This window comes from Schistocerca piceifrons, chromosome 4, assembly GCF_021461385.2.
Source record: "Schistocerca piceifrons isolate TAMUIC-IGC-003096 chromosome 4, iqSchPice1.1, whole genome shotgun sequence".
Lineage (NCBI taxonomy): Eukaryota > Metazoa > Arthropoda > Insecta > Orthoptera > Acrididae > Schistocerca > Schistocerca piceifrons.
In genome coordinates, this window is record NC_060141.1 from 304,733,310 (window position 1) to 304,759,199 (window position 25,890).

Here is a 25,890-nt window from a genome sequence, read left to right on the forward strand (position 1 = left end):
TGTCAGTACCACACAGGTACTCTGGAAGCTACCACACGATACGTGGTGGAGGGTACACTGTACCAAATTTACTCATTTGCTTTCCTGTTCCACTCGCAAACAGAGCACAGGAAAAAGGACTATCTTTATGCCTCTGTATGAGTCCTAATTTCTCGTATCTTACCTTCGTGGTCTTACGTGCATTGTATTTTGGAGGCAGCAGGATTATTCGGCACCTAGCTTCAAATTCCGGTTCTCTAAATTTTCTAACCAGTGTTTCTTGAAAAGAACTTCGCCTCCCCTCCAGAGATTCCCATTTGAAGTCCATTTAAAGTCCCGAAGCATTTACATAACACTTATGTGTTGTTCAAGCCTACCAGTAACAAATCTAGCAGCCTATCTCTGTATTGCTTCGACGTCTTCCTTCAATCCGACCTAAACACTCAAGCGGGGCTCAAAAATAGGCCGAGCTATCATCCTACACTCCTGGAAATGGAAAAAAGAAGACATTGACACTGGTGTGTCAGAACCACCATACTTGCTCCGGACACTGCGAGAGGGCTGTACAAGCAATAATCACACGCACGGTACAGCGGACACACCAGGAACCGTGGTGTTGGCCGTCGAATGGCGCTAGCTGCGCAGCATTTGTGCACCGCCGCCGTCAGTGTCAGCCAGTTTGCCGTGGCATACGGAGCTCCATCGCAGTCTTTAACACTGGTAGCATGCCGCGACAGCGTGGACGTGAACCGTATGTGCAGTTGACGGACTTTGAGCGAGGGTGTATAGTGGGCATGCGGGAGGCCGGGTGGACGTACCGCCGAATTGCTCAACACGTGGGGCGTGAGGTCTCCACAGTACATCGATGTTGTCGCCAGTGGTCGGCGGAAGGTGCACGTGCCCGTCGACCTGGGACCGGACCGCAGCGACGCACGGATGCACGCCAAGACCGGAGGATCCTACGCAGTGCCGTAGGGGACCGCACCGCCACTTCCCAGCAAATTAGGGACACTGTTGCTCCTGGGGTATCGGCGAGGACCATTCGCAACCGTCTCCATGAAGCTGGGCTACGGTCCCGCACACCATTAGGCCGTCTTCCGCTCACGCCCCAACATCGTGCAGCCCGCCTCCAGTGGTGTCGCGACAGGCGTGAATGGAGGGACGAATGGAGACGTGCCGTCTTCAGCGATGAGAGTCGCTTCTGCCTTGGTGCCAATGATGGTCGTATGCGTGTTTGGCACCGTGCAGGTGAGCGCCACAATCAGGACTGCATACGACCGAGGCACACAGGGCCAACACCCGGCATCATGGTGTGGGGAGCGATCTCCTACACTGGCCGTACACCACTGGTGATCGTCGAGAGGACACTGAATAGTGCACGGTACATCCAAACCGTCATCGAACCCATCGTTCTACCATTCCTAGACCGGCAAGGGAACTTGCTGTTCCAATAGGACAATGCACGTCCGCATGTATCCCGTGCCACCCAACGTGCTCTAGAAGGTGTAAGTCAACTACCCTGGCCAGCAAGATCTCCGGATCTGTCCCCCATTGAGCATGTTTGGGACTGGATGAAGCGTCGTCTCACGCGGTCTGCACGTCCAGCACGAACGCTGGTCCAACTGAGGCGCCAGGTGGAAATGGCATGGCAAGCCGTTCCACAGGACTACATCCAGCATCTCTACGATCGTCTCCATGGGAGAATAGCAGCCTGCATTGCTGCGAAAGGTGGATATACACTGTACTAGTGCCGACATTGTGCATGCTCTGTTGCCTGTGTCTATGTGCCTGTGGTACTGTCAGTGTGATCATGTGATGTATCTGACCCCAGGAATGTGTCAATAAAGTTTCCCCTTCCTGGGACAATGAATTCACGGTTTTCTTATTTCAATTTCCAGGAGTGTATGTGCGGTCTCCTTCACAGGTAACCACTATTTTCTAAATTTCTCCCAATGGACCGAAGTCGAGCATTCACCTTCCCTAACACAGTTTTCACATGCTCGTTCCATTTCTTATCGCTTTGCAACTTACTCCCAGATATAAACGACTTGACTGCGTCAAGCAGGACCCTAGTCATACTGTATCCGAACATTTCATATTTGTTCTTCCTACTCATCCTCATTAACTTACATTTTGTCACACCAACTAGAAATTTTGACTAAGACGTGTTGTATCGTCCTACCGTCACTCAGCTTCGACACCTTGCCGTACACGAAAGCATCATCAGCAAGCAACCCCAGATTGTTGCCCACCTTGTCCGCCAAATCATTTATGTATATAGAGAACAACTGCGGCCCTATCGTACTTCCTCGGAAACTGCTGACGATACCCTTGTGTCTAATGAACTTTCACCCTCGAGGACAACATACTTACGAAGTCTTACAGCCACCCATATAGGGTGAACTTAATCCATTTGCTCGTACCTTCGTTAACAATCTACAAAGGGGCACCGTGTCAAAGGCCTTCCAGACTTATGCTTGTTGCCATTTATCCACAGTTCGAAGTGTATAATCCGAGGAAACGGCGAGCTGAGTTTGTATAACCATGTTGATATATAGGCGTAAACTTCTCAGTCTCAAGAAAGTTTATTATATTCGAACCGAGAAAATGTTCAAGGATTCTACAGCAAACCGAAGTTTGGGATATTGGCCTGTAATGTTGTGGGTCCGTTCTTCTACCCTTCTTATATACCAGATTCAGCTGTGCTTTTTTCCAGTCGCTTGGAACTTTGCGTTGCGCGAGAGACTAACGATAACCGCAGGCTACGTAAGGGGCTAAGCACTACACTAACGATAAACGCAGGCTACGTAAGGGGCTAAGCACTACCAACAGAGACATCCAGTTGAGCAGCGAGGTGCTGGATTGTGAGACGTCGATCACGTCCAATGTGAGTGTCTTCAAGTTCCAAGATAGAAGCACTCACAGATGTGTGCGGTTGGCTGACCCACAGGTGACCGGACAGGTTTGCGCGACCTTGTCGCGATGACGACAGACCCCTCGCCCAAAGACTCACCGTGTTTTAGTTCACTGCTAGGTCTCCATATACATTCAAAAGCGCCTCTGAATATCTACAATTCTCTAGTTTTCTGCCAAAGGAATGTCAGTGACAGCTCTCTGCTTGGAATGCACCTCCGTTACGGACGCGATTTTATAGCTGTATATAGCGAATCAATATATAGCGGCCCTTACCTGTCGGAACTTCATGAAACTATCAGGGCTGAAGAGGGAATTTCCCATGATATTATAAAATAAATTCCGCATTTTTAACCGAAATTTACCAAGAAGAAAAGGTGCCGCATTACATATTTTAAATGTCCCTTGTAGTATCCGTACTCTTTGTGCTGGCGTATAATTTACTCAGATCTCCGCCCTTGGTAGCTGAGTGGTCAGCGCGACGAAATGCGATGCCTAAGGGCCCGGGTTCGATTCCCGGCTGGGTCGGAGATTTTCTCCACTCAGGGACTGGGTGTTGTGTTGTCCTTATCATCATCATTTCATCCCCATCGACACGGAAGTCGCCGCAGTTGCGTCAAGACGAAAGACTTGCACCAGGCGATAGGTCTACCCGACGGGAGGCCCTAGCCACACGGCATTTCCATTTACTCAGATGTTGAAGTTAGAACCTCTAGCAGAAGCAAAGTCTTTTTCTTCTTTCAACGAATTGTACTGTCGTGCTTTCTTCACACAGTAAATATGTTCGCAATATACACGTCGCCATAAATCCGATTATCGATGATAATACCGAAAATTACTAGTTTCACATGTGTAAGATACGCATCACTTAACTGTCTTTATTCATCAGTTCTTGGTTTTGATGTGACCCTGGAACAAATATCTCTTCCATGCTACATCTTCATCAAAGAGCAGCCCTTGCACCATACGACCGCAATTATTTGTGGGATGTATTCCAATCTGTGTCTTCCTCTACAGTTTTAATCCTCTATAGTACCCTCCAGTACCATGGAAGTTATTTCTTCATGACTTAAGACGTCCTGTCCCTTCTTCCTGTCACTGTCATCCATACGCTCCTTTCTTCGTCTAGTGGAGAACCTCCTCTATACATATCAGTGCACCCAACTTTCAACAAGCTTCTACAGCACCACATCGCAAGTGCTTAGATTACCTTACAGTTTCTCACAAACCATGATATACGCCAAGTTCTGCTTCAAATTAAAGCGTAGTTTTGAGACTATTAGGCTTCCCCAGGCAAGGAATGCATTATTTGCTTGTGCTAGTCCGCTTTTAAATGTCCTCCTTGCTTTGCCCATCATGTGTTATGATTCAAAGATAACAGAATTCCTCAATTTCTTCTACTTAGTGGTCCAAAATTTTAATACCACGTTTATCTCCAATTTAATTTTTATTACTCCTCATTACTTTCGCCATTCGTCGGTTTACTCCCAGTCCACATTCCGTGCTTTTTTTTCCATTTCACACATTATATAATTTTTCTTCACTTTCACTGAAGACAGAATTGTCAGCGAATCTTATCACTGATGTACTTTCACCTGAACTTTAAAGTCACTCTTGAACCATTATTTATTTCCCTTATAGCTTCATCCATGTAAAGACGATAACTAGACAGAAATACTACACTCCTGCCGTATACTCTTTGTAATCCGAGCATTTCTTTATTGGTATCCCATTCTTATTTTTCCCTCTTGGTCCTTGTGTATGTCGTATATTAGTCGTCTTTTCTCATAGATTTCTCCTATATTTTTTGAGAATTTCAATCATCTTGTGTTTTACGTTGTCAAACGAATTTTCCAGGCTGACAAAACCTAGGAATGTGTTTAGATTTTTGGTAAGTCATGCTTCCATTATCAGTTGTAACGTCAGGGCTGCCAGTCTGTCCCTTCACCTTTCCGAAAGTCAAACATAGTTATTTAACAAATCCTCAATTTTATTTTCGATTCTTTCTTGTCAGGAATGTTGACAGAGCAGCCGTTAGACTGATTGTGCGACAATCCACGCACTTATCCGTCGTTGCTATGTTCCAAATTTTGTAGATGATGGTATGTCTCAAGACGCATCGATTCTACACACCAACCTGAATAGTAACTTGGTTACTACTTCCCAGATGGTCTCAGAAATTTCAAGTCGCTGTCATCAATCCTTCCGTTTTTATGGACCTATGACTGTAATACTGGTTCCTCTGCGATTTACATGCCGAGTCCCTTTACTTTTTGAAAAACTTCGTGAGGAAAATCCTCCTTCTAGTAGAGAGAATTAATGCTGTTTGAGGACGTCGCTGATGTTGCCGTCCGATAATGTCCCATATTTGCTCGATTAGAGATAGAGTTGGTGATACCGAAGACACTCTGTAGAGCATGTTGGGTTACGACAGTGGTGTGAGCGAGCGTTATCCTGTTGGAAAATATCCCCTGGAGTTCAGATCATGAATGGTGGCACAGCAGATCGAATCAGCAGATTGACGTACAAATTTGCAGTCAGGGTGCCCGGTAGAACCAAGAGGATGCTCCTGCTGTCATATGAAATCGCACATCAGAACTTAACTCCACGTGTAGGTCCAGTGTGTCTACCACGCAGACAGGTTGATCTCCTTCTAACCAACACCCAACTGTCATTTGAACCCAGGCAGAACCACCTTTCATCAAAAAACATAACCAAAATTCACCCTGCAGGCTACAGGGCGTCTGGCTCGGAGATGTCCTTGGAGTAATCGGTTTGTAGTAGTTCGTTGTGCTCAAATTGCTGCTGCTGTTGCAGTACACAGTACTACCACCATATGCCGAATACGATGGTCCTCTCTCTCGATAGTGTCACGTGGCCATCATGAGCGCGGTTTCTTGCAAATGTATGTTTTTGTGACCACCGCTGCCAGCAGTAAAGAAAAGTAGCTACATTCCTGCCAAATCTTTCTGCGGTATAGCAGAAGGAACGTCTGGCTATTGTGGTAATCCTATTACGCGACCTCGTTCAAACTCAGTGAGATGATGAAAGAAGTGTCTTTTTTGCCTTACTGGAGTTCTTAATTAACATCAACTCACCACTTCCAATCTCAAATGTGACTAACTCTCACGATCGCAATAGCGTGTATTTAACGCAAACCTGATTTCCATCCGCATAGTGGCTCTGGTAACGTCCCTATCACCCTTCGTCTAAGTCGCACAACTACTTCATCTTATGATTTTTTTCGTCATCGTAAGAAGAAACCATAACAAATGTAATCGAGGCGTATAAAATTACCCTGAACAAATTTCTGACCAATTAGTTGATTATCGTCTCGTCAGTTACGCCTTTTGAAGCAATAATAGTCGTATAAAGTAACAGGTGATTTAATTTTACATTTAATGTTTGCGGTGGTGCAGATGTGGGTTTGTGGGGTAAGGGTGGTGTTTCAACTAAAAGCACTTTAGTGATCAAGAAGGGGCCCTAGAGAGTGCGTTTCATTTATTCATGCAATACCGGAAGTGCATCCGACGGTACTTCTGTGATGTTTTGCTCTCATATGTTAGTGTTGTGGGCAACTTCTTCTGCCTCCATCCATCTGTCAAACGTCACCTGTCAGCTCCAGACCACATATGGCACCTCCCTAGCTGAAATATGGTTTGGTCTGGTTTTGTAGCGAGGTTGAATAGTGCAACAACCAAATGTAACAAAAATTAAGACAAATTATTGTCACGTCGAGTCCACAATCAAGGCTAATCCGAAGTACAGTCGTCAATTAAGTACAGCACTTAGAACTGAAAGCACAATTATTATTGGCATCAACGTTTAGTCAGAACAGAAATGACTTCCAGGACGAAAATCGAATATTCCGAAATTCTGGTATTTATACGAACATTGAATAATTGAATATTCCAGAATGAACGGGGTGGGGTAAATAAAGTGGCCCGGACGAATGGATACGATTGAAAGTGGATGTATGCATATATTCTGTGCGGGCTCTGTCAGTGTGAATGGAGCAGTGTAAAGATTACAGTGCTTCTCACAGTGGAGCAGTGGGGGTTCGTTATGAACAGATACGTGACAACTATGTTGTGGATAGGGTGTGGTCAATTGTTTAATGAGAACCTTCATAGTGCTAAAGCGTCAGTCCGAAAATGACTTCAGATAGAATCTGTTTTGAACAAAAGTGTCAAGAGATGAATGGTGGTCACTTTCAACATCTCCGGTAGTCAGTTTAGTGCCGTATTTCCTTTCTTCTGCTGTGTTCCTTTGTACCCCGGAACTCTATTCTCTGGGCGACTTTTATTTACCCCACTCTGTACAAACGCTATAAATAAAGGATATCTCAAGAGTCTTTCAGAAATGGTAAATACTAACGAGCAGTCGATGGCGTCCAGGTCTGAAGTTCGCCACAACTCGCAGCATTGCTCCGTCTCCTCAGAAAACAGTTAGTCGCTGTTTGTGAAGTATCAGTGCAGCCAACTACAGCACCATGGATCCAGATTTTGTCAATGACTCTCCTCATGACGGTGCTGACCGATGCTCGCGTTCTAGTCGCTTTGTAATGAGCATCAAAGGTAGTCCCTCCCATCGCAGCTTTATGATTGTGGTCATTAGTTTCCTCGGACCTCCCATCGTCAGTCTGCACTTTAGGACTATAGAAGTGCTTCATATAGAGGAGATGGACAGCTTCTGTGTGCTTCTCAGCCCTTAATGAAGGCTCATAACCCACGACTTCTTATGCGACGTCCGAGAAGATATTTCCACTTTCCACAAAGGCGTAAAAATCCATACAAAGTCTCTCGGGCTGTATTTCATTGGAGTATAGTTGGCGCTATAAGGTTCTTGGTATTTCTACTGGGCGTCCAAAGTCCCTATGTGAGCTAGTCCTCTTACTGTTTTAGTCTTGGCGATGACACGTTTCACCTAGTCATCCTGATTATCAGTCGCTTCAAACGGAAACTGTGTATCCATTGTCGTATCGACCTCCTTATCGTAAAGCAGAAAATGTTGTGAGCCCTGTAATGTCCTGCTTTGTTGTGTTGCATGCGAATATCACAACGTGTAGTACTGTATCTCAGTCTTTCTGTCTAGCGCAACGTCCATCGTGCGTAGAACTGTCGCTGTCTTGTTAAATAACTAGCTGTCTACCCGATATTGCCCAGGGTAATCTATTCTTATATTACTCCATCTCCTCCTTACCACCCCCCCCCTCTCCCACCGTCTCCTTCTTGAGCTCCTTCTATGTCCATTTTTCACCCCCTCTCTCTCTATCCACCCACCTTCCCCTCTATCCACCACCTCCTCCTACCCCTCTCCCTACCCATCTCCTCCTCCTACTCTATGTCCATTTGTTCATCTCCTCTGTTCGCCTGCTCCACCCACGTTCAGCGCCTCCTTCCCCTTGCCTCTCCATGTTATCATGCAAATTCCAAGAAGAGGCTGGTAGTTCTTACTCCACAGTATTTCTGTCCACTTGTAACTAATAGGTGAACCAAATTTGGCTGAAATCTTTGCAGGCGTTTAAAATCAGTTTTCTTCCCATATAATCGCCCACGTAAATTAATAAGGAATGTAATAATTCACACATAAACCATTGGCCATTGAAATTGCTACACCAAGAAGAAATGCAGATGATAAACGGGTATTCATTGGACAAATACACTAGAACTGAGCCCTCATCTCGTGGTCGTGCGGTAGCGTTCTCGCTTCCCACGCCCGGGTTCCCGGGTTCGATTCCCGGCGGGGTCAGGGATTTTCTCTGCCTCGTGATGGCTGGGTGTTGTGTGATGTCCTTAGGTTAGTTAGGTTTAAGTAGTTCTAAGCTCTAGGGGACTGATGACCTCAGATGTTAAGTCCCATAGTGCTCAGAGCCATTTGAACCATTTTTGAACCACTAGAACTGACATGTGATTACACTTTCACGCAATTTGGGTGCATAGATCCTGAGAAATCAGTACCCAGAACAACCACCTCTGGCCGTAATAGCGCTTGGGCATTGAGTCAAACAGAGCTTGGATGGCGTGTACAGGTACAGCTGCCCATGCAGCTTCAACACGATACCACAGTTCATCAAGAGTAGTGACTGGCCTATTGTGACGAGCCAGTTGCTCGGCCAACATTGACCAGACTTTTTCAATTGGTGAGAGATCTGGAGAATGTGCTGGCAAGGGCAGCAGTCGAACATTTTCTGTATCCAGAAAGGCCCGTACAGGACCTGCAACATGCGGTCGTGCATTATCCTGCTGAAATGTAGCGGGATCGAATGAAGGGTAGAGCCACGGGTCGTAAGACATCTGAAATGTAACGTCCACTGTTCAAAGTGCCGTCAGTGCGAACAAGAGGCGACCGAGACGTGTAACCAATGGCACCCCATACCATCACCCCGGCTGATACGCCAGTATGGCGATGACGAATACACGCTTCCAATGTGCGATCACCGCCATGTCGCCAAACAAGGATGCCACCATCATCATGCTGTAAACAAAACCTTGATTCATCCGGAAAAATGCGTTTGCCATTCGTGCACCCGGTGTCGTCGTTGAGTACACCATCCCAGGCGCTCCTGTCTGTGATGCAGCATCAAGGGTAACCGCAGCCATGGTGTCCGATCTGATAGTCCATGATGCTGCAAACGTTGTAGAACTGTTCGTACATCTACATCTACATCTACATTTATACTCCGCAAGCCACCCAACGGTGTGTGGCGGAGGGCACTTTACGTGCCACTGTCATTACCTCCCTTTACTGTTCCAGTCGCGTATGGTTCGCGGGAAGAACGACTGTCTGAAAGCCGCCGTGCGCTCTCTAATCTCTCTAATTTTACATTCGTGATCTCCTCGGGAGTTATAAGTAGGGGGAAGCAATATATTCGATACCTCATCCAGAAACGCACCCTCTTGAAACCTGGCGAGCAAGCTACACCGCGATGCAGAGCGCCTCTCTTGCAGAGTCTGCCACTTGAGTTGACCATCTCTGTAGCGCTATCACGGTTACCAAATAACCCTGTGACGAAACGCGCCGCTCTTCTTTGGATCTTCTCTATCTCCTCCGTCAACCCGATCTGGTACGGATCCCACACTGATGAGCAATACTCAAGTATAGGTCGAACGAGTGTTTTGTAAGCCACCTCCTTTGTTGATGGACTACATTTTCTAAGGACTCTCCCAATGAATCTCAACCTGGTACCCGCCTTACCAACAATTAATTTTATATGATCGTTCCACTTCAAATCGTTCCGCACGCATACTCCCAGATATTTTACAGAAGTAACTGCTACCAGTGTTTGTTCCGCTATCATATAATCATACAATAAAGGATCTTTATTTCTATGTATTCGCAATACATTACATTTGGCTATGTTAAGGGTCAGTTGCCACTCCCTGCACCAAGTGCCTATCCGCTGCAGATCTTCCTGCATTTCGCTACAATTTTCTAATGCTGCAACTTCTCTGTATACTACAGCATCATCCGCGAAAAGCCGCATGGGACTTCCGACACTATCTACTAGGTCATTTATATATATTGTGAAAAGCAATGGTCCCATAACACTCCCCTGTGGCACGCCAGAGGTTACTTTAACGTCTGTAGACGTCTCTCCATTGATAACAACATGCTGTGTTCTGTTTGCTAAAAACTCTTCAATCCAGCCACACAGCTAGTCTGATATTCCGTAGGCTCTTAGTTTGTTTATCAGGCGACAGTGCGGAACTGTATCGAACGCCTTCCGGAAGACAAGAAAAATAGCATCTACCTGGGAGCCTGTATCAACATTTGGTTGTTGTCTTGCAAACGTCTCCATCTGTTGACTCAGGGATTGAGCCGTGGCTGCACGATCCGTTACAGCCATGTGGATAAGATGCCTGCCATCTCGACTGCTAGTGATACGAGGCCGTTGGGATCCAGCATGGCGTTCCGTATTACCCTCCTGAACCCACCGATTCCATATTCTGCTAACAGTCATTGGATCTCGACTATCGCGAGCAGCAATGTCGCGATACGATAAACCGCATTCGCGATAGGCTACACTCCGACCTTTATCAAAGTCGGAAACGTGATGTTGAGCGTTTCTCCTCCTTTCACGAGGCATCACCACAACGTTTCGCCAGGCAACGCCGGTCAACTACTGTTTGTGTATGAGAAATCGGTTGGTAACTTTCCTCATGTCAGCACGTTGTAGGTGTCGCCACCGGCGCCAACCTTGTGCGAATGCCCTGTAAAGCTAATCGTTTGCATATCACAGTATCTTCTTCCTGTCGGTTGAATTTCGCGTCTGTAGCAAGTCATCTTCGTGGTGTAGCAATTTTAATGGCCAGTAGTGTATCTAATGCATTTTACACGTATTTGTAAACATACTTCACCTGTATCTCTAGCGAATTTCGCCCTGCCTTTTCATTTTCGCGTAGCTCAATGTTTGTATCTGTATAGGTCATGAACTATGTGCCGCACAATGATAGAACTTTGCATGCACACCCAGAGGTAGATATGGATAGTGTCTGCGACATGTGTTGTGAACAGAGTTAGTAGTAACGAAAAAATAAATAAAAAGTCAAGCATGATGCGGTAGTTTTTATGCAAGTCGTTTTTTTCAGTCATCAGTTGGTTTGATGCTGCCCAATACGAATTCTTCTCCTGCGCCTTCCTCTTCATCTCATCATCTCAGAGTAGCACATGAACTTATGTCTCCAATTATTTTCTAGATATAACTATTCCAATCCCAACCTCTAAAGTTTTGCCCTCTACAGCTTTGCCCTCTACAGCTCCCTCTAGTACTATGGGAGTCGTTGCGCGATGTCTGGATAGATGTCCTATCATACTGTCCTTTCTGCTTTCAGTGTTTCCCACATACTCCTTTCCTCTCCGGTCATGCGCAGAACCCCCTCATTCCTTACCTTAACAGTTCACCTGATTTTCAACATTCATCTGTAATGCTTCGATTTTCTTCTGTTCCGGTTTTCTCTACAGTTTATATTTCACTTTCATACAAAGATGTGCTCAAAACGTACATTCGCAGAAATTTCTTCCTCAAATTAATGCTATGATTGATACTAGTAGACTTCTATTGGTCAGGAATGCCCTTTCCCAGTGCTAGTCTGCTTTTGACGTCCTCCCTGCTCCAACCGTCATTGACTATTTTGCTGACTAGGTTGTAGAATTCCTTATCTTCATGTACTTCGTGACTATCAAACCTGATATTAAGTTTCTCGCTGTTCTTATTTCTGCTACTTCTCATTACTTTCGTTTTTCTTCGGTGTAGACTCAATCCTTATTCTGAACTTATTAGACTGTTCATTCGATTCAGCAGATCATATGCTTCTTCTTCACTATAACTCAAGGAAGCATTGTCATCAGCGAATCTTATTATTGATATCCTTTCACCTTGAATTTTAATTCCACTTTTCATTACTTCCATCACTGATTCTTCCGTACACAGATTCAACAGTAGGGGCAAAAGACTACATCCCTGTCTTACACCTTTTTTAATTCTAGCACTTCATGTAGGAATACACTTCATGCGGGAACCTAAGATCCGTACTTTGTGAAGAAGGCTAAGGGAATGGCTTTCGTGTTCGCCCCCTGAATTCGATCCGTCATCTCCGACCAGTCAAGTGCAGCCATTTCCATCGGGGATTTATGGTAAAAACCGATGTCCATGGAATGAAAATCACTCAGTGTTAATAGAGTGCATTTCTGTTCATTTACGTGGGCCCAGAGAGGGAACAAAGGTTCCGGTAGGTGTGGCCGTGCGGTTCTAGGCGCTTCAGTCTGGAACCGCGTGACCGCTACGGTCGCAGGTTCGCATCCTGCCTAGGGCATGCATGTGTGTGATGTCCTTAGGTTAGTTAGGTTTAAGTAGTTCTAAGTTCTAAGGGACTGATGACCACAGATGTTAAGTCCCATAGTGCTCAGAGCCATTTGTACCATTTTTTTTTTTTTTGAACAAAGGAAATCCAGTATGTCCTTGGGCAAGGATATGTCATCGATATGTCGTAGCAACATCACATCATCCGTATAAGCTCCCACGAGAAGGTTTCTCCAACATATCTACATGACTGAGCAGGAATACAACGAAGCACAGGTTCTAGGGACAAGACAAAAGGCGATACGGAGTGGGGACTCCCCTGCGGTAAGTCCCACCGAATTGCCATCGGGGGAGGAAGTTGTTATTTACCACGACAGATGCTTGAATACCAGTAAACAGATTCATGATTGAGACTAGTCGTCTCGAGCAACTATATCAATAAACAGCGACTGAACCGAAAAATACCTTATTAAAAACAATGAAAACTAATTCTCTAGAAAAAGAAGTGGTTGCAGCAATCAAGACGACGTCCCAGCAATCGACCGAAAAAATCATGATTGTGCGGCGAGGCACACAGCTGTGGTGAACAACGAGAATTTCCTCAAGCAATATCGTCAAATTGCTAATAATCACCCTGGCGACGGTTTGGTAATCAAAATTAAGGACTGTGGTCCAAGTTGAATTGATCAGTGTCGGAACGTCTTGTTGTCTTCGGAATTGAACGATTCTACCAATCTTGAAAGGATTAGGAATGAAACCCATCTGTTTCAACACGTTTACCAGAGACGTAATTGTATCTCCTATAAGAGGCGAGAAAAGTACATAAAATTCTGTAGAAATACCGATTTTGGCGATGGTGAACCAACAATATGGCGATATATGTCATCTAGATTACAGTCAATTAGAAATTCACCATTTTGTGCGGGGGTAAGTACGCAATCCAGGAGAGAATTAAACGCATGATGGGGTACCGTATCAGTAGCCTGGTCATCATAAAGAACGGTAATGTAATTAGAGGACGCTCTGTAAATGTCACGTTGGCACATGGGTACATGACCATCGTGAGTGAGAGACGGGATGCATGCCCTTTTTCGACGCTTCTGGAACCGGATAAGATGATATAAGGAGGCCACTTCATCCTGTAAGAATGAGTGGAATTTTGGTCTCACCTTGATTCCTTCCATTTGTTGTCTGTTTAACTGAAGAAGCTTGCGTTGACATGGCGGATATCCATAATCCGTTAGGAAGCTTGTGTGGCAGTTTCATTAAGTTGTTACAAGACGGAATACTAAAATTCCTTGGTCTGCCAGATATCCCTCGCCCCCTCAGTGCCGCAGTAACACATTAACGCTTTCCGGAGCAACGGTTATGCATTCACTGAAACAGTCCTGGGAATGTTAGCTACGGATTCAAACCTCTGGAACGATAATCTCGAGGGAAGGGTTCTTTAACAGAGATGGGTTCAATGTCTATGGGAGGCGACATAGTATAACTGGTTGCGGCACATGATTTAAGGTTAAATCAACGAAACGAGTGAGTATCACGACTATCGTTAAAAGTTGCCCAGAATCAGAAAGATAAAAACTGTTGCTGGAAGTAGCTGTAAACTACTTATACCTGACGAGAGTGGGACAGTGACTGATCCGTGCATCGTGTATGTGTGAAGAGCGCACCAAATATAGACCTTATTGAAATTAAAATTGAGGACCTGATCCATTGGACGCAAAATAAAATATCGGAATAAAAATATCTGCCTCATAGAAGTTTCCGCAGAGGTTTACGAAATAAACAAACAATATCCTCACTGTGAAAACTCCCTCGATCTGTGGAACAGACAGATCCTGAAGGAGTATAAAGAAGAATTAATGTCAGGTCACATAAAGTGCAGACGATCCTTCGGCCGTAGTTAAGACCTTCGAAAGTAGTCAGTGGTATTGGCTCTTTGTAAAATAAGTCTGTGCCATTAGGTAGCTCAGGATCCACATTAAGCAGAAAAGCCAGGAACAAAAGAAGATCAACTAACACTTCGTACAAAAATATCACATCTGCATTTGTCTCGTAATTGAATTGTCGCAATGACGCAAGTCTAAGATTTGAAGTAATTCTTTTCACATACATGGTCAGAAAGTTATGCATCTGAATCCAGTGATTACCAAAACAAACCCGATGATTTAAGATCGTGTATAATAGTCCATGGCTGAGTCAACGAATTAATGTGAATGTGAAGTGATGAATCCCTCTCTTCTACCCTCACACGACACTGACGGGAACAAGGAAACTCTTGCGGAGGGGACTGATGACCATAGATGTTAAGTCCCATAGTGCTCAGAGCCATTTGAGCCATTTTAGCCAAACTCTCGCGGTGCTGCGGTATAGGCGGGAACAGACAGAACCTACTTGCCCAAGATGCAAAGCGGGAACGTGGTAGACCACCAGATCAGACAATAAAGTATGAAGAAGCGTGTGCAGTACACCTTGGCCTACCGTTCGTAAATGACTCGATTGTTAGACATCTTATGTCTGAACTGGCAGAAACTGGAAGACTTCAGGCTGCCAATGGATTGTGTCTGACCACTTCCTCTAGTAATAATGATAATAATACAGTTTACGCCCGCTAAGAGTGTAGTAGCCATTGGACAATGTGAGGAAGATGATGTTTGTACATTCGTTTCAGTAACAATCAATGCTTTGAAGATAGTATCTAAAAAAAGTACATAATTATTAGCAACACATGCAGTCAGTTTCGCAATCCTACGAAATAGTGATAATAGTATCGGTCTCTTAAAAATAATTTAGCTTCATGACCGAAACACAACTCAACTATTTGTATTTAACAATCAGAAAAATACACTTTATCACTCAGGTGGTAATTAGCACCAGATTGAAAACAATTTGTTTACTGAGAATTCAAATGACTGGATGTGATTCTGAAGATATTAAGGGTGCACTGCTGAGAGATGATGTACCAATTAAGGATGATGTTTACTTCCAGCGACTGAACTTAATTTAAACAATTGTACAATTGTAGCAGTGACCTCCAAAATTTTTTGGACAGCTTTATAAAACGGAAGAAAGAATATGTAGAACTCATTTTAGAAGAAGATATCTAAGTACTTGAGATAAGAAAGAAGAATTTAAGTAAATTTCGTCCGAGAAAAAGAAGCAAGGTTAGGAATTAGGTTTACCAAGAATAAGATAAATGATGGAATCAAAAGCACCAGTATATATAAAGCATAATGAGCCCACAGTTAAAGACGCAGTAGTTCTTATAGTTATGTCGAAATTCAGGAAAAAACTGATGACTTGAGATAATTTGACTGCATCGTATAGCGAAAAATTGTGTGAAGTTTTAAATACGCACGCTGGAGTATTTTCACGTGAACCTAGACCGATGAATGGGTCCCAATGCCTAATTGATGTGCAACCGTGCAAACCATTCAAAATGAGATCGTTTTCGGTACCGTTAAGTAGAGAAGAAGGTGAAGAGATAATCAAACGTATGATAGAAAATGATATAACTGAGAAACCATATAGTGATTACTGCAGTTGAGCCGGCCGAAGTGGCCGAGTGGTTCTAGGCGCTTCAGTCTGGAACCGCGCGACCGCTACGGTCGCAGGTTCGAATCCTGCCTCGGGCATGGATGTGTGTGATGTCCTTAGGTTAGTTAGGTTTAAGTAGTTCTAAGTTCTAGGGGACTGATGACCCCATAAGTTAAGTCCCATAGTGCTCAGAGCCATTTGAACCATTACTGCAGTTGAGTACCTTCAGTAATTAAAAGGGACGGATCATCCGACAATTTTGGACACTCTGGCTGTCAAATATGTCATCTGCCTAAGTGGAATCAGTCCGGAAACCCAGACGAAGTTAGGTGGTATTTGTTATCTCAGTACTTTACATATGACAAATAGTTACTGGAATTTGTAGCTGGAGAAGGGAAGAGAAATGTGCACAGCATTCTTGCTAAACAGACGTTGTTACCACGTCAGATCCATATCGCTTGGTTTAAACATTTCAGCAGCAACATTTGTTCGAGCTTTGAATGAGATTCTCGGTGAGGAACTTTCCTAGGGCATTATAATGTTCGTCGATGACTTTTGATTGCGTGTACTTCGTGGAAAAATCACACAGGCGGGCTAGATAAAATTCTGAATTCGTTTAAACTCCTTGAAGGATTTGAGACAGATCTCATGAATTTAGCAGTTCAGAAATGTCCGGAATCACCTTTTAGAAAACATATTCTATCATTTCTCGGTTTTTGTGGATGCTACCGGCGTTTTCTTAAAGATCATTGCCTGTCTTCACCAACATTATTGCCGTCTATTATAAGAATTCAAACTAGACGTGCGGGAGGCGTGGGGGATGATGGGGGAGGCAGTCAACAGGTAGCGTTTCATGAGGTCAAGAAGCAATTCTTGGAGTGTCTGGTTTTGCACCTGACAGATTTGAATAAACGATTTTATCTAGCGACTGAGGCCAGTGAGTTTGGACTTGGAGCCAATTGTTATAAAATAGACAGTGAAAATGATCAGGAAGAATATCACATCGTCATACGTTTTGTCAACGTGCGAAAGGAAATACCAGGCTACAGAGTTCGAAGCACTTGAAATTGTTTGGGGCTTAGACGGATTCCGCTTTTTTCTGCTCTGACGACACACTATCCTACAGACAGATCATAAGGCACGACCCTTTCTCCTTCACTCTAAATTAATACGTAATTGCCTTACTAGATTGTACCTCTCACTTCAAGAATTCAGTTAGGAGATTCGATACATGCTTGGCAAAACTAATGGGGTGCTTTTGATGCCACGTCTTTCGCAACATTTAAAAGACGTTTACATTGTGACATCTGGTGTGAAGGAGATCATGACTAACTGATAAGAGGAGTGGATGTAGAGTCGAAAATTCGCAGGTTTCCACATAATAGCAGAGCAAGAAGCAGTTATATTTAAAATGAGCAAAAGAATGTATAAAGATGAAGCAAGTGGAGAATATGGCATTGGCGGAGAAAATGAAACACGACAGTTTAGTGAAACGATTGTATAAAGCCCAAGATTATTTGTTAATACGATCACGAATCTTTAGTGGCATACAAAAAATTGAGAAATTTTTATATTATTACTTGGAAACATTTTCAATTTGGAAAATAGTGCAGCCAAATTATAATCAGTTGGAGAAACTCAGTGGCGAATAGTATTTTGAACCTCATCACACGGGGAACCTTAAATTGTACCATCAACGTATCGAAGAGAATGAAAGTGAACGGTTTTGCTGGAATGAGGTATTAATATTGTGCTTGTATTAGGATATGAAGACGGACTGATTGTATTTCCCAGCGATGTAGTATAAGGAACCGTTTGAGCATGCTCCCTGGGATTAATTTAATGAATTAACAGTGACCGAGAAGTAGTGTATAGAGATATTTTGTGTGGTCACAGGAAGTTTCTTAAGAATACAAGATGTACAAGGGCGTGCTGGAATGTAGTGTCTCCGAATTTCTTATGTGAAAACTCTTAATGATTTTTAAATGAAATAAACTTTGCTAACATTCTACATCTTTATTCTTCGCACCATATCTGCAGCCCTCTGTCGCTAGAGGGCTCCAAATTCTAGTGGGTAACACGGCAGTGTGCAACGTAACTATGTTAGTACACGAGAAAAAGTGATGGGCAGTGAAGTTTCTACGATGTGCCTGCCGTCATTGCTCGGAGGTACGTGCGAATTTGCCTTCGGTGTTATTATTCACCGTTCTGAGCGACTTTAAGGTTTCAGTATGAAAAGATTAATGTTGTACAGTGGCTTGCGGGATATTACTAAAACCGAGTGTATTAGAGAAGTACTTGAAATTAGTAATTTTATCGGTAGTAAACCGTACAGTTTGTGACCCGCTAACAATCACTGTTCTTAGTCAAAGCCGTCGTTATTTGCTTCCCCAGACTATCAGTATATGAAATAAAAGTATCATTTACTCCTTGGAGTAATATAGCACAACTCTCGGTCGTTTCATAGAATGAATCGCATACATTTTGAAGATAAAAAAATGTTAAGTGAACCGTCACTCTCCTTTCTAGCCTCTCTTCAACGAAGTGTTTTAGAGTGAATGCGCAGTCCGTATATGAGCGTTCAGCTCAAAATGCGACTTCTTTACTTGTGCTTCTATTTTATGCTTTATTACTTTGCGATGCGACTGGGCTACTGTGCAAGTAGCTCTAATTCCTCTGCAGTTTGCACAAGCACAAAGGGTTGCTTGTTTAAATCTGCATGAAGTGATTTCCTTTTTGCACTGTCTGGTGGTTCCTCAGCACTTAAACATCTGTTAAATATTTCTGCTACAATTTATGAAAGCGCTGAGATGCTCCTATAAGTTCTACATGTGTACTTCTCAAGCCTGTAGCTTTCCCATTTTTCTTTTGTTCAAGAATGTCACATTCTTGTCCTCGGTCTTTTACTATTTGTAGTTGAGTTATGAACATGGTTTTATATTCAGCTGTGAATTCTGCCCTATTACCCGTTAGGAGATTTTGTAATAGGTTTTCTACTCTTTCACAGAGAGAAGACTGATTTGTGCAACGTCTTCACGGTGTGTTCGCATTTCTTTGATCACCTGCCGTTCTTTACTTACTTTTGTGTTGCCCACTTTCAGGTACATATATCGGTATGCCTCTTTCAAACACTTATTCTTATCCTGAGTTACTTTTTGTTGCACTCCTTTTCTTTTGTCGTGATAGTTTAACCTATTTGGAATGTTTCTTGTAGTTAACCTTTTCTCAAAAGTAGCTTCCTTCTCTTATTTCCTTAAAATTAATATCGTAATTATTGGATAGTCCGTATACCGATCAAGCGATAACAACTAGTTAATATACAATTTTAGTCGAACCATCGACTCAGGTCTTACCAATATTATTCATCTTTAACATAGCAAAATTATTTTTTTATCGTGAAATTCCGGATATTATGATTATAAATACAACATAACATTAGCGAGATGAATACGGAAGGCTGCATTTGCGCTCACAGGGCGTGTCTCTAGAAGGTGTCCATAATCCGTGACGACATAATTAAATTTAACTCCTGCGGCATGGTGGTTTCCATCTCGTGACGGTCTGTATGAGGCATTTTCAGTTTCTGTACTGCCAACTAGTAATAGACTCACCAAGCACTATCATGGGTAGCTTCAGAAGATGAAAGTGATATCGACAGAAAGGGCTTTGCAAGACGTAGACCTCATAGCATCGAAAATTTGCATACGATCCATCCAGAAAGGGTAGAATCCAAGAGTTGATTAATCCTCGTAAGGAACCGATTCACTGTGAAATCGCTAAAGACCAATGATGATCACGGCATTCTACGCTCCACATATTGTGCACCATATATCCACAAATTTGGCTGCTAACGGCGACAGGGGCAGGACTGGATGTATCCGAAGTTGAGCACAGCATGAGGCTGCAGAACGTAGATGAACCGCTTAGTCGACGAGTAACTCACAACAGTGCTACGGTACTAATGGTGCTGATACAAAGCAGACGACTGGCATTGCATTGTATCAACAGCAACAATTGGGTTATGAGGCCACCCTCAGTTCATACAGACGGCTAGCATCGCGTTTGTGGTGCTAGCAGAGCTCGCAATTTACAGCATTGTTCCTAGAGTTGATCGGGGTCCTCTGGTATGGAGCAGAGCGGAGGATCTCAAGCGAAGGCTTGGCCGACTGTAACCGTCTTGGCTGCAGATTTCTAGATCTGCGTTTTCGGGTGGGGATTTGTAGGGATACCCTTGATAAGTTATAGGGACACTACTCAAAGGAAGCAGCTATCCGGATAGCAGAGTACTTGTGGAGTACCAATGAGTTTTTTCTTCTTTAAAGAAAGGTTAGGCGGTAGTCTCTCTGATACACAGAAAGGGAACTCAGAACGCTTTCAGAGTAAAAACACTTCGACTGTCAAAATTTTATCAGCAAATTGTCGAAATATTCGTAATTTACTGCCCTCCAGGAAAGTTCTCGCACTCACGTTGTTCTTGGGACAGAGAAATGTCTGAAACCGTAAGTGGAAACCTCGGGGATATTTATGGAGTCGTGGAACTTATATCAGAAAGACAGGTTAGAGGTCACAGGTAAGGGAGTGTTGATTGCAGTTGACAAAAATATTGTCTCAATTGAGTTCGAAGTTTCGCGTGGCAGTGAACTTATCTTGTCGCATATAATAGCTGCGGCTGGAACCAAATCAACTGTTGGATTTTTGTCCCGGCCACCAGATTCTAGAGTCATTCAAAGAAAGTCTACAGTCTGTAACACATTAATACCAGATCATGCAGTACTAGTTGGAGACGACTTTAACCTGCCGAGTACAGACTGTGATGGCTACGGATTCAATGCGGTGAGTACAGGCAGACAGTCGAGCGAAGTACTTTTGAACACATTTTGTGAAAACTGACTTGAGCAGCTGGTTCGGCAGCCCACACGCAATGGAAATATGTAAGAAATTGTAGTTACAATTAGGTCGGACCTTATCGAAAACGTCAGAATAGAAACGGGAATTAGCCATCATGATGCCATTATAGCAATTATGGTTACGAAAGTTAATAAATTAGTCAAGAAAGCTTGGAGAGTGTTTCTGTTAGAAAGAGCAGAGAAGCAGTAGTTAGTATCTGACTTAGGCACTGTGCTGACATCACTACTTCCCTTAAGATTGACGTAGAAGAATTATAGGCAAAATTTAAGCATACTGTAAATCGTCGTCTGGAGATTTGTGTGTCTTGTAAGTGGATTAAGGATGGAAAAGACCCACCATGATTCAGTAAAGAAATTCGGAAAATGCTGAGGAAACAGAGGATGTAGCACCCTCGGTTCAAAGGAGAACGCGCAGGAGTACCGATGAACAAAGGTTAGTAGAGACTCGTGGGTCTGTGAAAGATCTAAGCGATAAATGTACAATTACCACCGTCATACAGCAGCAAGAGACCTGGCAGAGAACCTGAGAAAATTCTGGTCATATGTAAAATCGCTAAGTAGATTTAAGACTTCACTCCCGTCTCTTGGTGATCAGACTGGTGTCGCAGTTGAAGATAGCAAAACTAAATTCGAAATTCCGCAACCAAAAAAGTGTTCATGCGGGAGAATCGTACTGACGTACAGTCGTTTGATCATCGGACAGACCCCCGTCTGAACAACATAGTAATAAGCACCCCTTGCGTAGAGAAAGAACTCAAAGATTCGAAAGCAAGTAATGCACCAGGTCCTGATGGTTTCCCAGTTCGGTTTCTCAAAGACTACCCTACAGCATTGACTGACCCCTTACATAAATAGAATTTATCGCGAATCTCTCGTCCAGAGCAAAGGTCCAAGTGACTGGAAGAAAGCGCAGGTAAATCCTGTTTGTAAGAAGAGTAAAAGAGCGGACCCCAAAAATTACAGGCCAATATTCCTAACTTCGCTTTGCTACAGAATCCTTTAACATATTCTCAGATAGTGTATAATAACCTTTGTTGAGACCGAGAAGCTTATGTTCACGAATCACATGGTTTTAGAAAACACCACTCGTGCTTAAGTCAGGATGCCAATTTTCACATGATGAACTACGATGTAGGGCAACCAGCAGATTCCATATTTCTAGATTTCCGGAAAGCAATTGACACAGTGCCTCATTCCAGATTGTTAATGAAGGTAAGAGTATGTGGAACAGATTCACAGATATGTGAGTGGCTCGAAGACTTTAAGTTATAGAACCCAGTATATTGTCCTCGACGGCGAGCGATAGTCAGACGCAAGGGTATCATCAGGACTGACTGAATGATTAAGTAATTGAGAGCAATTATGGGACCAAACGGAGAGGTCATCAATTCCGCCGTTCCAAAGTTACTCACAGAAGAGATAGGGTCAGTTCAAAGTGGATGGATGCAGTCAAACTATAAAACAAGCAAATTAAAACACACACAGTAGAAGGCATTAAAGGTTAGACCAGATCTAGAAACTGAAAAAAAAGAGTGGTCTTTCCACAGACGGGTGGTCATGGGTACCCAGACCGAGACAACATGAAAAGAGGCGAGGCCCGAACCACAACCACCCTGCCACGGCCCCATGAGTAAAACAAAACCTTATATCTGCAAATAAAAACCACCTTTTCAGGGGAACCTGAGGACCAGGTCAATCATCCGCAAATTCTAGAGCAGGCTGTTCGAGCTCGTCGGCTCCGTTATGAGCCGCGGAGCGCTCCCAGCTCCAGGGAGCCGTGTCGCTCGCTGTGACCATTCCAGTGGGCCGGCACGTCGGCACATGGCACGGCTGGCTGAGGCAGGCGGCAAGGCGAGCGTTTTGATGTGCCAGCTGCGACTTACAAGATCGACAACCTCATACTCATAGCTGCTAAGACGTGGTGACATGCTACACTAGGAAATACGATGTTCAGGAAATAAATGAGGAACAACTGTTTTACAAGAAATTGCAGACTAAATTTATTGGGCCTCTGTAGCTTGACATTTTCTTTTCATTACAAGATCGGAAATATCAGGCGTCAAAGTGTTCGCGGCGTTAATGCGGAGGATGGCCTTCGTTGTTGCATTCTGAAGAAATGATCATTCCTTACATTTTACTCTTTTCATTGCTGAGAAAAAGCTGCTCACAACAATACGTAGATCCAAACATGCACATGATCTGAGTGGCATTGCTGTGAAGTTTGGGAAATGTTTTTTGCTGTAATGAACGATACTATTGTGACAAATCCAACGTGTTGTAGTACCTCTCTCTCAACAAAGTTGAATTTTGCAAATCAATTATCTCCAATTGAAGTGACGGTGACAAGTCATCGGGGGGAAACTGAGTGCTGAAGACCTTAAGTTCCATTTCCAAACTAGTGAGGTCTCGGAATCATGTTTCAAACGACGTGATGAGCTGCTTTAACTTTGCTTGGTAATCGCCGAAAGTAGTACCTTCAGGTAGTTTTAAAGAAGCAAGATGACTGAAGAACGTTAAATGTCCATTACTCGTCTGCCTCTCAAATAAACGTAACTTTTCCATGAACGCTTTGATCTGGTCGTGCATGTCAACGATTAGCTGCCCTTTGCCTTGCAATGGCAGATTTAAATTATTCAGATGCATAGTTATATCAGCTAGGAACGCCAGGTCTGATATCCATTTTATATCTTTCAGACAACACATTTCTTCCCCTTTCATTTCGAGAAAAAAGGTTATTTCCTCACGAAAGGCATAGAAAACATCAAGAACTTTTCCCCGACTCAGACAACGAACTGTACTGTGGTAAGGTATATCACCATACTCCGCTTCCATATCTTTCAGGAATCCTTTTAATTGGCGATGATTCATACCGTGACGCGGCACAAAATTCACACACTTCACATCTTTCATTACGCCACCTAGCTCTACTGTTTCAGCACACAGTGCTTCTTAGTGAATAAAACAATAAAGAGCCAAAATGTCTTTCCCGAATTCGTCCCAGAGTTTATTTTTCAAACGAGAAGCAAAACCTTGGTGACGCCCGATCATTTGTGGTGCACCGTCTTTAGCTACAGAATGGAGCTTATCCCACGGCAAATTGATATTGTCCACTGATTCACAAACAGCTTCAAAAATGTGACGTCCTGTTGCGGTGTAATCGAGTGGTACCACATCCAAGAGTCCATCAGTTACTTGCAGCTCCATGTCGACACCACGCACAAAGACTGCAAGTTGAGCACAGTCAGATATGACGGTGCTTTCGTCAAGCGCTAGCGAAAATGCAACAAAGCTCTCCGCCTTTCTCCTGAGCTGTGTCTCTAAATCCGCTGCCATGTCCAGGATTCGACGAGACATTGTTTGCTTCTACAGGGAAACCCCTTCAATTGCTTGCACCTCCACTGGAAACAAAAATTCTCAACCGCTACTACGCAAGGTCTTACGAGTGGTCCCACCGAAAATGACATGCCACTTGTCGCAATGATGTGAGCGACCCTGTAACTTCCTCGAATTGCAGATTCAGTAGTGTTTTCTCCGCTCTCATTCACCTGAAAATTATAAACGCATTACAGAACACGAACTATGTTGCATGTTTTGATACCCTCCGTATTACGAAACTGTTTTTGAACTTACGTCTTCTGCTATGTTGTTCTTAAGCCTGGCTGCCAGTTCTCTGCGTGCAACGCCTTCTACCTGATCGTAGTGCACTGCGTGAAGACGTGTATAATGTCGTTGTATATTGTACCTCTTCGCAGAATTAAATACTTTTCTTTTTTGTCATCAGTCTACTGACTGGTTTGATGCGGCCTACCACGAACTCCTTTCCTGTGCTAACCTCTTCATCTCAGAGTAGCACTTGCAACCTACGTTCTCAATTATTTGCTTGACGTATTCCAATCTCTGTCTTCCTCTACAGTTTTTGCCCTCTACAGCTCCCTCTACTACCATGGAAGTCATTCCCTCATGTCTTAGCAGATGTCCTATCATTCTGTCCCTTCTCCTTATCAGTGTTTTCCACATGTTCCTTTCCTCTCCGATTCTGCATAGAACCTCCTCATTCCTTACCTTATCAGTCCACCTAATTTTCAACATTCGTCTATAGCACCTCAAATGCTTCGATTCTCTTCTGTTCCTGTTTTCCCACGGTCCATGTTTCACTGCCATACAATGCTGTACTCCAGACGTACATCCTCAGAAATTTCTTCCTCAAGTTAAGGCCGGTATTTGATATTAGTAGACTTCTCTTGGCCAGAAATGCCTTTTTTACCATAGCGAGTCTGTTTTTGATGTCCTTCTTGCTCCGTCCGTCATTGGTTATTTTACTGCCTAGGTAGCAGAATTCCTTAACTTCATTGACTTCGTGACCATCAATTCTGATGTTAAGTTTCTCGCTGTTCTCATTTCTACTACTTCTCATTACCTTCGTCTTTCTCCGATTTACTCTCAAACCATACTGTGTACTCATTAGACTGTTCATTCCGTTCAGCAGATCATTTAATTCTTCTTCACTTTCACCCAGGATAGCAATGTCATCCTTTCACCTTGTATTCTAATTCCACTCCTGAACCTTTCTTTTATTTCCATCATTGCTTCCTCGATGTACAGATTGAAGAGTAGGGGCGAAAGGCTACAGCCTTGTCTTACACCCTTCTTAACACGAGCACTTCGTTCTTGATCGTCCACTCTTATTATTCCCTCTTGTTTGTTGTACATGTATATGACCCGTCTCTCCCTATAGCTTACCCTTACTTT